This window comes from Sylvia atricapilla, chromosome 2 (assembly GCF_009819655.1).
Source record: "Sylvia atricapilla isolate bSylAtr1 chromosome 2, bSylAtr1.pri, whole genome shotgun sequence".
NCBI classification, from domain to species: domain Eukaryota; kingdom Metazoa; phylum Chordata; class Aves; order Passeriformes; family Sylviidae; genus Sylvia; species Sylvia atricapilla.
Genome location: NC_089141.1, coordinates 37,719,196 through 37,728,630, shown reverse-complemented (window position 1 = coordinate 37,728,630; position 9,435 = coordinate 37,719,196). Strand labels below are relative to the sequence as shown.

Sequence of the window (9,435 nt, the reverse complement as noted above, 5' to 3'; positions counted from 1 at the left end):
AAGCTGACAGTACATAGAAATACTGGCTTTTCTTCTGCAGGAATTCCTCAGTGAGAAAGATGTGTTTTAAGTCTACATTTCAGGTCATTATATCTGTTATTTTTCATATAGATGTGAGCTCTGGGATCTTATTACTGGAAAGTATGATAGATAGATAAATACTTCTGAAAATAAAATACTGTGACACATTATAGGGCCAGAAAAAAAAAAAAAAAAAAACAAACAAACCAACCAAACCAAATAAACCCCCCAAAATCTAATAAGGAATTGTGAGAAGTCTACAAACAACCAAATAAAATAAATACTGTGATATGTCAACAATATCAGTAGGTAGAACATGTGATTATAGTGAAAGGGAAGACTAATTATTTGTTGTTTGAAGGAAAAAGAAGAAGAAACAAAAGAAGGATAATAAGCAAACCATAAAAAATTCTCAGTGTGCGATTTAACAAGAGAAATAATAATCCTGACAGAACAGGTGGAATAAAAATGTGAGAGTATCTAAGGGTTTAAACATGCATGGGAGTAATAATTGCAGCACTTCATGAGGCAGATGTTGCACGGGTGAATTGCTTAATTTTTTCACCCATTTAGTACGAGAAAAGAATCCATGTATTCAGATATTCAAGGAATCTTAAGAACTTTCTGCAGGCTTCAAAAGGTGAATCACCTGCTCAGGTATTGTTGCTTTGCTTGTGCAACTAACAATTATTTGTTCTGCATAATAGATCCATTATTCTTGTATTCACTAATTTTAGACAAATGTAGGAGCTTCTCTATTTTACATACTTCTTGTTTTCCATGCTCTGCTGTCTGGAACTTGGGCTAAACATTAGACTTCTCTACTGGTGTTAAGTATACTACTTTGCCACTTCTGATTTTCTTCTGTAAAATTCCAAGGAAGGCTTGTTGGCATTGTACTGATTCCTCTGCAATGATAATTTGGTGCTCAGTTTTCTGCATCTGTGCTGCTGCCTGGTTTTTTCCATCTTGTGACAGCCTGAACTATCCAAGTCATTTGTTTCAGTAATTTTTTCATTGCATTAAAGTGAAGTATGAAGAATCTTAGCCTCTGAACCATTTTGCTGTTCTGCCTTTCTCTTCCTTTTCCCTCTTTTTTTTTTTCTTGCTTGTTACCTTTAGTATAATAAATTTATTCCTATAATTATTGCATTATAATCTAGGAAAAGAGTTGTCAGTTTTCCTCTTAATGCTTATAGGTCTTATTTGATATTTAATTTTGCCTGTTTATGATTTGCTTTTTTTTTTTTTTTTTTTTTTTTTTACCTCCTAGAGACTGCTAGGGTATTTTTTGTTGCCTTCAAATATAGTGTTTATATATTGAAATTATGCAATAATATATTTATTGAATCAATTTAATAACCTTTTTATACATGAGTCTTTATCTTCTTAACTGATTTCATTACCTTTTCTTGAAATTTGGATTATAGCTTTATTTCTAAATCAGTATATTGGAAATGTTATGCATCATTTAAAGTGAAGACAGAAGACTGAAGACACTTCTTCAATTAATGCAACTCATTGATAACTATGCTTTCAATTAAGATAAACACTGACCGGGAAAATTTGGGAAATTACATGAAACTTGAAGGAAGGTAGCAATTTATTTATGAAAAATACTCAGGGGTTCAGGTTTCTTTGATTACATCTTGCATTACACTACAGATCTTTTTTTTTAAAGCTAATGTTAGAAATTCTGAAGACAACATGTAATTCCTCATATAATCATATATGAAATTCAGTTTTCAATAAAGATTTATTTATATTTAACAAATATCTTCTTTTAAATACACATTATAAATCTGAAAAATTAATAGCTAACATTATATAAGCTATAATTGTCACTCTGATTACTTTTTTATCACTAAGTATATAGATTTCTGTATATGAAGATTCCCTTACAGCCCTTTAACATGCATACACCTGATTTTCCTTGTCTTTCATGAAAAACAATGGAGGCACTTTTTTTTTTTTTTTTTTACAGATTGTGTAAAGAATCTGTGTGATACGGATACTGGTTTCATGAGTGACTTCGCAGCTGTAGAGCATTGACAGACATCAGGAAGACTATCTGCTCAATGAAGAACTTTGCTTTTTCTTTCACCTGTTATCACAAGCTTGTATGTTATATTGTTGAAATGTCTCATAACAAAAAATGGGAACAAAACATGCCATATGTTTATGCTTTCTGAAGTAAAAGAAGGCAATGCTGTCAATTTATACAATACCATCCTCATTAGCCCTGGAAGCCTGTATTTTTCTCGCCAAAGTTACTACCCTTAAAGGTTTTCTTTCCTAATTGGCAAGATTAGGTCACAAGTTTTGTGACTTCTGCTTAGTGAACTTTGAAAACTCTCTGTAACTACAGTGGCGCTGGGAATAAAAACTGTCACTCAATTCTAGGGACCCGTAATCTTCTGCATATAACCTGCCATCTGGTCCTGTGTCCAGTGTCAGCCCAACATATATTCCTCTCCAGTGCAAAGGGTGGGGGCCACTCTGGTTGGCATTTTCTGCATTCAGGCAATGGGATAGCACTAAGTCTTATATCATTGAAGTCCTCTTTTCCATTAGTACCACTTAATTGAACCAAAACCCACCAAAACCCAGAAGTTACAGACATAGACAATAAGCTTTTACTGCCACCTATTCGTAAGTATTTAATTATGTAGCTTTCTGTCATACCCAGTCACTTTTCTGTTTAATTCTTCAGTTTGACTGCACAGATTTATAAACATTTCTATTTAGCACAGTGTTGTACCATGTAAGAAATTCTCTGCCTTCGAGCTAGCTGAAATAGGCAGCTATGTGAGACATGGCAACACTGGTCTGCGGTTCCTTAAATCACAGTAACAGTGTTAACATGTAGGCATTCAGAGAATAACAATTGAAACTCTAAGCAGAGCTGCTTGGATAAGGCACAGCTCTGAAGAAAGCTGGTTTTGACATTTTTTAACAAAGTAAACCTAACTATGACTTTTGTTGTACATTTTAGCATTTATTAATAGTAAGAAATCATAGTAATTTTATATGTTTTTAAGAAAAACATGGGGAGAGGCCTAAAGAAAGTTAAAACTGAAGGTGGATGGGAGAGAGAGGGAAATAAATGATATTGCATCATTTTTTACACTTTCCTAAACTCAATCCCAGTACATTTTCAAGAGCTCTTTTTTTGCAAGCTTTTTGAGAAGAATATGTTCATCCTTAATCTTGAAGTTTACTGTACCAGTGTCGGGCATAATATGTTCTTCAAACCCACATATTTAGGAGTTAAGATTAGTTTATGCTTATCCAAATAACAGGCTGTTCTTGTCAGGTTCATCTTTTCAGTAAACCTCTTTGCAGCTTGCCCAAATTAAAACAACTTATGACAGTGGAAAATACTTCCTAAAAATTTCCCCTATGGTTAGTAGAAAAATATCTACATTTATATTATCTGTAAAATGTATCACATCATTATTTGCCTCCTTTTCCAGATGACTTACTGACAATTCTATATTATCTGTTAAATGCTCTATGTTCCAGAGCCTAGGGTATCCTACCAGTAGCTCTCGCCTGACATGAAAATTGGACATAAATATCTATTCTTTATTTCTGATATTTTTAAGCACTCACTGACCAACAAAATACTTTCCTTCAGTCATTCAGGTATTTCGGAAGCCTCTCGTGAAGGTCTGAGTGAATGTCTTGGCAAAACTTCTGAAAAGTCCAAGCATACTCTTTTGGCTTTCAAAAGCTGCGAATATTGCTTCCATCCAGAAGAATACCCATCCCATCAATTTCATGTCAGAAGTGTTTGCTGTTCTTGTCTATACTATGATGGGAGTGTTAGTAATGGGAGTATATGAGTCAAAACAAAGAAATTTAGTCATCAGCCAGAATGGCACTTTAAAGTCCACTACCTGCTTATGATAGCCTGTTCTAATAGATCTTGTTATGCCTTGTTTATCTACTCTTTCATCTCTGCATTTTTTAATGATCTTAATATTTGAAAGAGGCAGCGAGACCTCTTAGAGTCTACCTTAGTAGAGAGACATGCCATAAAACTACTAGAGTGTAAGAGGCATGTGAAGGAATTGACCTGGGAGCAGAGAATCAATATATAACAGGGGTGTAGCAGGAGGCAGAGTGGAAGTGAATAGAGGCAATTTGTCAAATTGACTTTCTCCCATACACACTTTGCCCTTTATGGATAAACATGATCATCCTATACAAGTACCAGGTAAGTGTAATCACAAACAGTGGGTGAGTTAATATCATTTCTCCATTAGATGCTCAAAACATGGTTTAAGGAGAACCTTGGGTGCAAACCTGTGCAGCATGAAAGAAGGAAAGACATTATTTGATTAAGTTAAGGGGCAGCAAAGAATCAGACTTCAGGAATAGTAATACGTTGCTGAAATATCTACAGTGGGAGAGAAAAGAGATGGAATGAAAATTTTGGAAGTGGTTGAAAAACTGGGAAACTAGATAAGTCCTGGTAAATGATAGCAAAGATTCCAACCTGATGGAGAAAACTGGAAGCTTGCATGCTTTATCAGAAGGCAATACATACCATGTAGAAGAGGATAAAGGAATGGCAGAGGAACAAACTTCAGAAAAAATGAAAGGAACATGTCTGAATGAACTGTGAGACCACCACGGAAAATTTAGAACAGGTTTCAATGCTCCTCATTTCCAAGTTTACCACTTAGATCATTATCCAAGGACGTTTTATCTAGTGTCCACAAAGTAAGTACCTTCCAAATCGAGCAGATCTCAAGAAGTAGTTGGGATAGAAACTGCCCTTGAAGCTATATGTAAAATTTTCTGATGTGTCTTCTCTGATTTAAGTCTTAACTCAGGCACTGTAACCTAGGAGGTTGCAACCTACAAAGGAGACCAAAGCCAAATGAACCAATTTCCCTCCAGCTGCATGTTTTCCACTTCTTTCATGAGGGAAAAGGCTGTGACTTAATAAAATAAAATTAAACAAAATCGAATAAAATGAAATAAAATAAATAATAATTTTTAAAAGGGAAAATCATTAAACTGCAGAAAAATGCAGTTTCAGTAGACTATTAGTTTATTAGTCTCATTTGTTAGCTATAGTGTTCCTCCTCTCATGATCTTCTCACCTCTTTTAATTAAGTAGCTTTTTGCTGGCTATGGAACAGATAATGGGTTCTATTACTTCTTTATATTTTAAAAAGGAATGTAATTTTTTTAATCTACACTTTCTAATCTGTGAATAAAATTTAGGATAGGTTTTCTAATTATTTAATGTTTGGCCCTCATCTCTGGATTTTTTTATGGTGACTCTTCAGGTTCATTAAATGCAGAGTTAAACTATTAACTAGGAAATATCAACAGAAATTAATAAACCCACTGTTCTTTCACCCTATATCCTTCAGTGTACTATTTCAACATGCTCATTGTTGTAAGACAGCACTGCTATTTCTTTATCAGGAATTTTTGGGTTTCTTCTTTATTTCCCCTACAAATAAAGATCTATTCTATCTCAGTTTTGGAGTATTGGCAAAAGCAAAAGAGAGGTAATCCATTAATTCAGCAATGTGCTTTATAATAGTCAGAATGACCTTGGTTTCTGACTTCATTCTGAATTTGAAGGTGTGAAGCCTAAATGTACTTCACATACAAAACACCTAATTGGTAAAGAACTAGAAATAATTTTCTATTGACTGAGCCATCACACAATATAAACCAAAACACCAAGCAATGAAGTAAATGATGCAGAGCCTTTGTTTGGGACAATGAAGTAAAAGATGTGGGAAAAATCACAAAACAAGTATTTTGCAATACAATAACTACTATGCAATCCCACAGAAATAACATCAGAATTAAGACCACATTGATAATATGGTTTTCTATAAAAAAGAGAAAGAAAGGAAGGGAAGAAAGAGAATAAATGAGGAGGAAGGAAATAGTAAGGAGGAAGGGAGGGAGGGAGGAAAGGAAAGAAGATTGATTCCAGAATAATCCAGAACTGAATAGTTTTCCAAGATATTAAAATCTTTGGCTGTTATTCTTTTAAGAGAATTTATTTGGAAATCTCTAGCTTTGTGTAAGGAAAACCTGCCAGCAGGGCACATTCCATTTAAAAGCACATAGCAGCTACATATTGCCCAACACAAAGACACGGTATCTGGGATTTAATGAGCTCCGTGTGGTCACCATCCCAAAGACTTTGGCTGGCCTTTCTTGTGAAAGAGCAGTTCACTTCCATAGATTTCTATGATTATTTCTCAGCCATCTTCTCATCCCCCATCAGCACTAAAACACCAACCCAGCCTGATGATCTTACAAATCCTCATTTGACTCCTTTTTTTTCTTTTCTTAGGATTTTATACCTTTTCATGTTGATGTTTCCCATCTTGAATCCAGAGGACTAATAATATTTGTTTCAACATGTCTTTGTCTCTCTGTAATTTTACATTGTATATCTTTCTACATTGTATATCTTCTTTATCACATGGCTTTATCTCACGGGTTAGACATATTGTCAGCAACTGAGGAAAAGCAATGGAGTTATATCAAAGTTGTCCCTTAGATCCTGGAAACACATGGATCCAGATCCTGAGGTGAATGAGGGGAGGCTTATGAGTCCGTTTTGAGGGGAGGATACAAAATTCAGGAAGTATTCTTATCTGTTTCAAATAGGCATTGGACCTTTAGCTTTACTAAAATTACAAGAATTTAAATCTCCTGAGTATCCAGTCCACTGATCTGAGTTAGAAAACATAATTCAGCAATGTTTAACAGTCCATCTCCAATAATTTGACATCAATGTGACAATATCTCCACAAGAAGTTAGTTCAGATAATAAGAAATCTTTCTTCTGTATTTTTGCAGGAAATTTAAAGAAAAAAATCAATAAAAATTTAAACCAAACCAAAGGTTATTTCATAATGAAGAGCAGTTTACAAATCCTGGCAATACAGAACTTTATAACTGGTCTGCTTTTCAGTGGTTGTGAAATGAAGGAACAGCGAGCCTTCACTGTTCAATCTTCTACAGTACCTCAGTTTGGTCTGCTCTGCCTGTTAAAGTAGAGTAGAATGCTTTTACTGAGTCTGTCGTGGCTCAGTGACATGAACAAGATAAACTACTCAGGTGTTTGGAAAATGCAGCTTCTTTATATTCTGAACTATTATTTGAATTTCACAAGTCCAGAGATAGAAATTAAAGACTCAGTTTTGAGAGTGATTTTTATGGTGTTCATAGATTTCAATGTAGCTTTCTGCAGCTATAATATAAGTGCAACGATTTTCCAGATTGGGACATAAACGGTTCTTAAATCATAATGCACTCAAACTCAAAGAAATGTTGAGAGGTAATAGTGTCTCTATCTTGTTGCAAATTTTGCCTATGGTAGATGTTGATATAATATAGAACATGCAATAATTGTCTTCTCCAGATGGGAAGTCCTACGAAAAAATAGTTTTATTTGTATTCATCAGTAATACATCTGTTTCCAGACATATTTGTTTCAAAGACTTTAATGTTCACATCATTAATTTCAATCTTTGTGGAATGCCTGAATGAAAATAAAAAGACTTGCGAAAATTGTAACTATAAAAATTATCATATGCAATCATATATTGAAGTTTGGTGGCTTTTGTATTTGGTTTCCAACTTTTCAGCTAAGCAGATGGAATTAGGATATCTGTCTTCTAGAAGAAACCCTGACATAAATAAGTGTGTGACACACAGTCACTTTCTGGAGGGAAATTCTCAGATATTAGAGAAAATAAACAGAGGGAAAAACCTTTTATTTTTCATTTGTAAAATGAAATAATCATGTTTTTCCAATCTTAGAAAACTTGTTGGTATCCCCTCTAAGTAAGAACATGTATTACTCTGCATGATTGTTCTCACAACTGCAGAAATATTGACACAAAATTTCTCAGAAACTTCTCTCATTTTTTGGGAATATATTTTTATATCTTCAAATCTTCTCATCAGTCAATCTTGCTGTTTTGTTTTTGTTTTGTTTTGTTTGTTTTTTTCCCAAAAATTCCAAAATTTCTGGAATAGGAGATTTTGTTGAAAAAATAAAAGTGACAGTGGCACAAGTTCTAGTCTCTCCTTATGTGCAGATGAGTACTGCAGAAATGACAATTAATTCAGATGTTCTAGAGAGTTATTCTGGGATGAGTCATGAAATCTTTCATGTAAGACCCAATAGAGGTGGGTGGGGGGGGGTGTGTTAGGAGGGGACAGGAAATGGAGATAAAGGATAATATTTTTATCAACATTGATTTTGTTCTTTTGAGTCAGACATTGAAATTGTTACCTTGTGCTTTTGGAAATCATGATAAAGGGAAATAAACAGTTTTATGCAAGGCCATTATATTTCTGGATTTTCTAAACAGCTACAAAAAAGCACTAGATACTTTCAGACCCATACAAATGAATGAATTAATAACAAGTACTATACTCAGCATGTACGACATGCTTTGATGCAAAGTCGTAATCTGGAAAAAATCTGTCATAGTGCTGAACAATGGACCATATGCCATCATTAATATCTTCCAGATTGCTACGAGTAGAGGAAAAAACCCTCATTTGTTTTCATAGGACTCTGAGTCAGCAGGACAGCTTTGAGACAGAAGTTTCTAGGCCTTGTCATTCACCAAAAATCAGAAACAGTTTTATATACACCCACCTCAAAACAATACTGAACCAGATTTTATTTAAGTATACACCAAAAAGCCCTTGAAAATATGTAAGTGGAAATTTGCCTTTTGCTCACTATATCACTTAAGGCAAATTCTTGCTTGTGGCCTTTTCTTGCAATTGACCCAGGTATCAGAAATACCTTCTCAGTCACCTCTGGTCCCCAGGAAGTGCAGTCTGCTCCCCAGTCTGCTCTTGCTCTCTCATTTTCAGGTCATCTCTAGGTCTCCCTCCATGAAGTTCAGGTTCCTGCCTGTATTCTTTCCAATTCTTTTCATCTGTGTCTGTAATGTCCTGTACACTCTAGGAAATCAATTTTCCACTGTCTTCTGGTGTTCACAATGTGAACTGTAGTATACTCCCCCCTTTTAAAGTTTCAGTTGATCTAGTTATTTCTTAAAGAAAAATAATTATTAACTATCCTGAATAAATAATGCAAATATCCACATAACAAACAAAACCAAAACCAACCAAATAAACAAAATCCAGGCTTGGCAATATTTTTTTCCATCTGTGCTTATGTGCAAACTGCAAGAATTTGGTCTCTGGGTACCATGCTACATTATTTTTGTTTCTGAAATCTCTGGATAGAATGGCTAGAGGGATGACAAGGTAACTGCAGGGATTCCTTTGCATACTAATATGTGTAAATATCCTTTATTATCAAGGCACATGTCTACCTCCACTACAGGGAGTTCAACAGATTATTCTTTTTCCAAATATAAAAATTAAATA

The 9,435-nt window shown here is 34.4% G+C and overlaps 1 long non-coding RNA gene across 1 annotated transcript in view; it reads right to left on the bottom strand.

Moving 5' to 3' along the window:
* Positions 1 to 1,238: 1,238 nt before the first annotated feature.
* LOC136357571 (uncharacterized) overlaps positions 1,239 to 9,435 on the bottom strand; it is a 170,276-nt gene continuing 162,079 nt past the window's right edge. Inside the window, exon 2 of the long non-coding RNA XR_010742913.1 lies at positions 1,239 to 1,287. This is a non-coding gene — a long non-coding RNA (uncharacterized lncRNA). The remainder of the gene's footprint in view (positions 1,288 to 9,435) is intronic.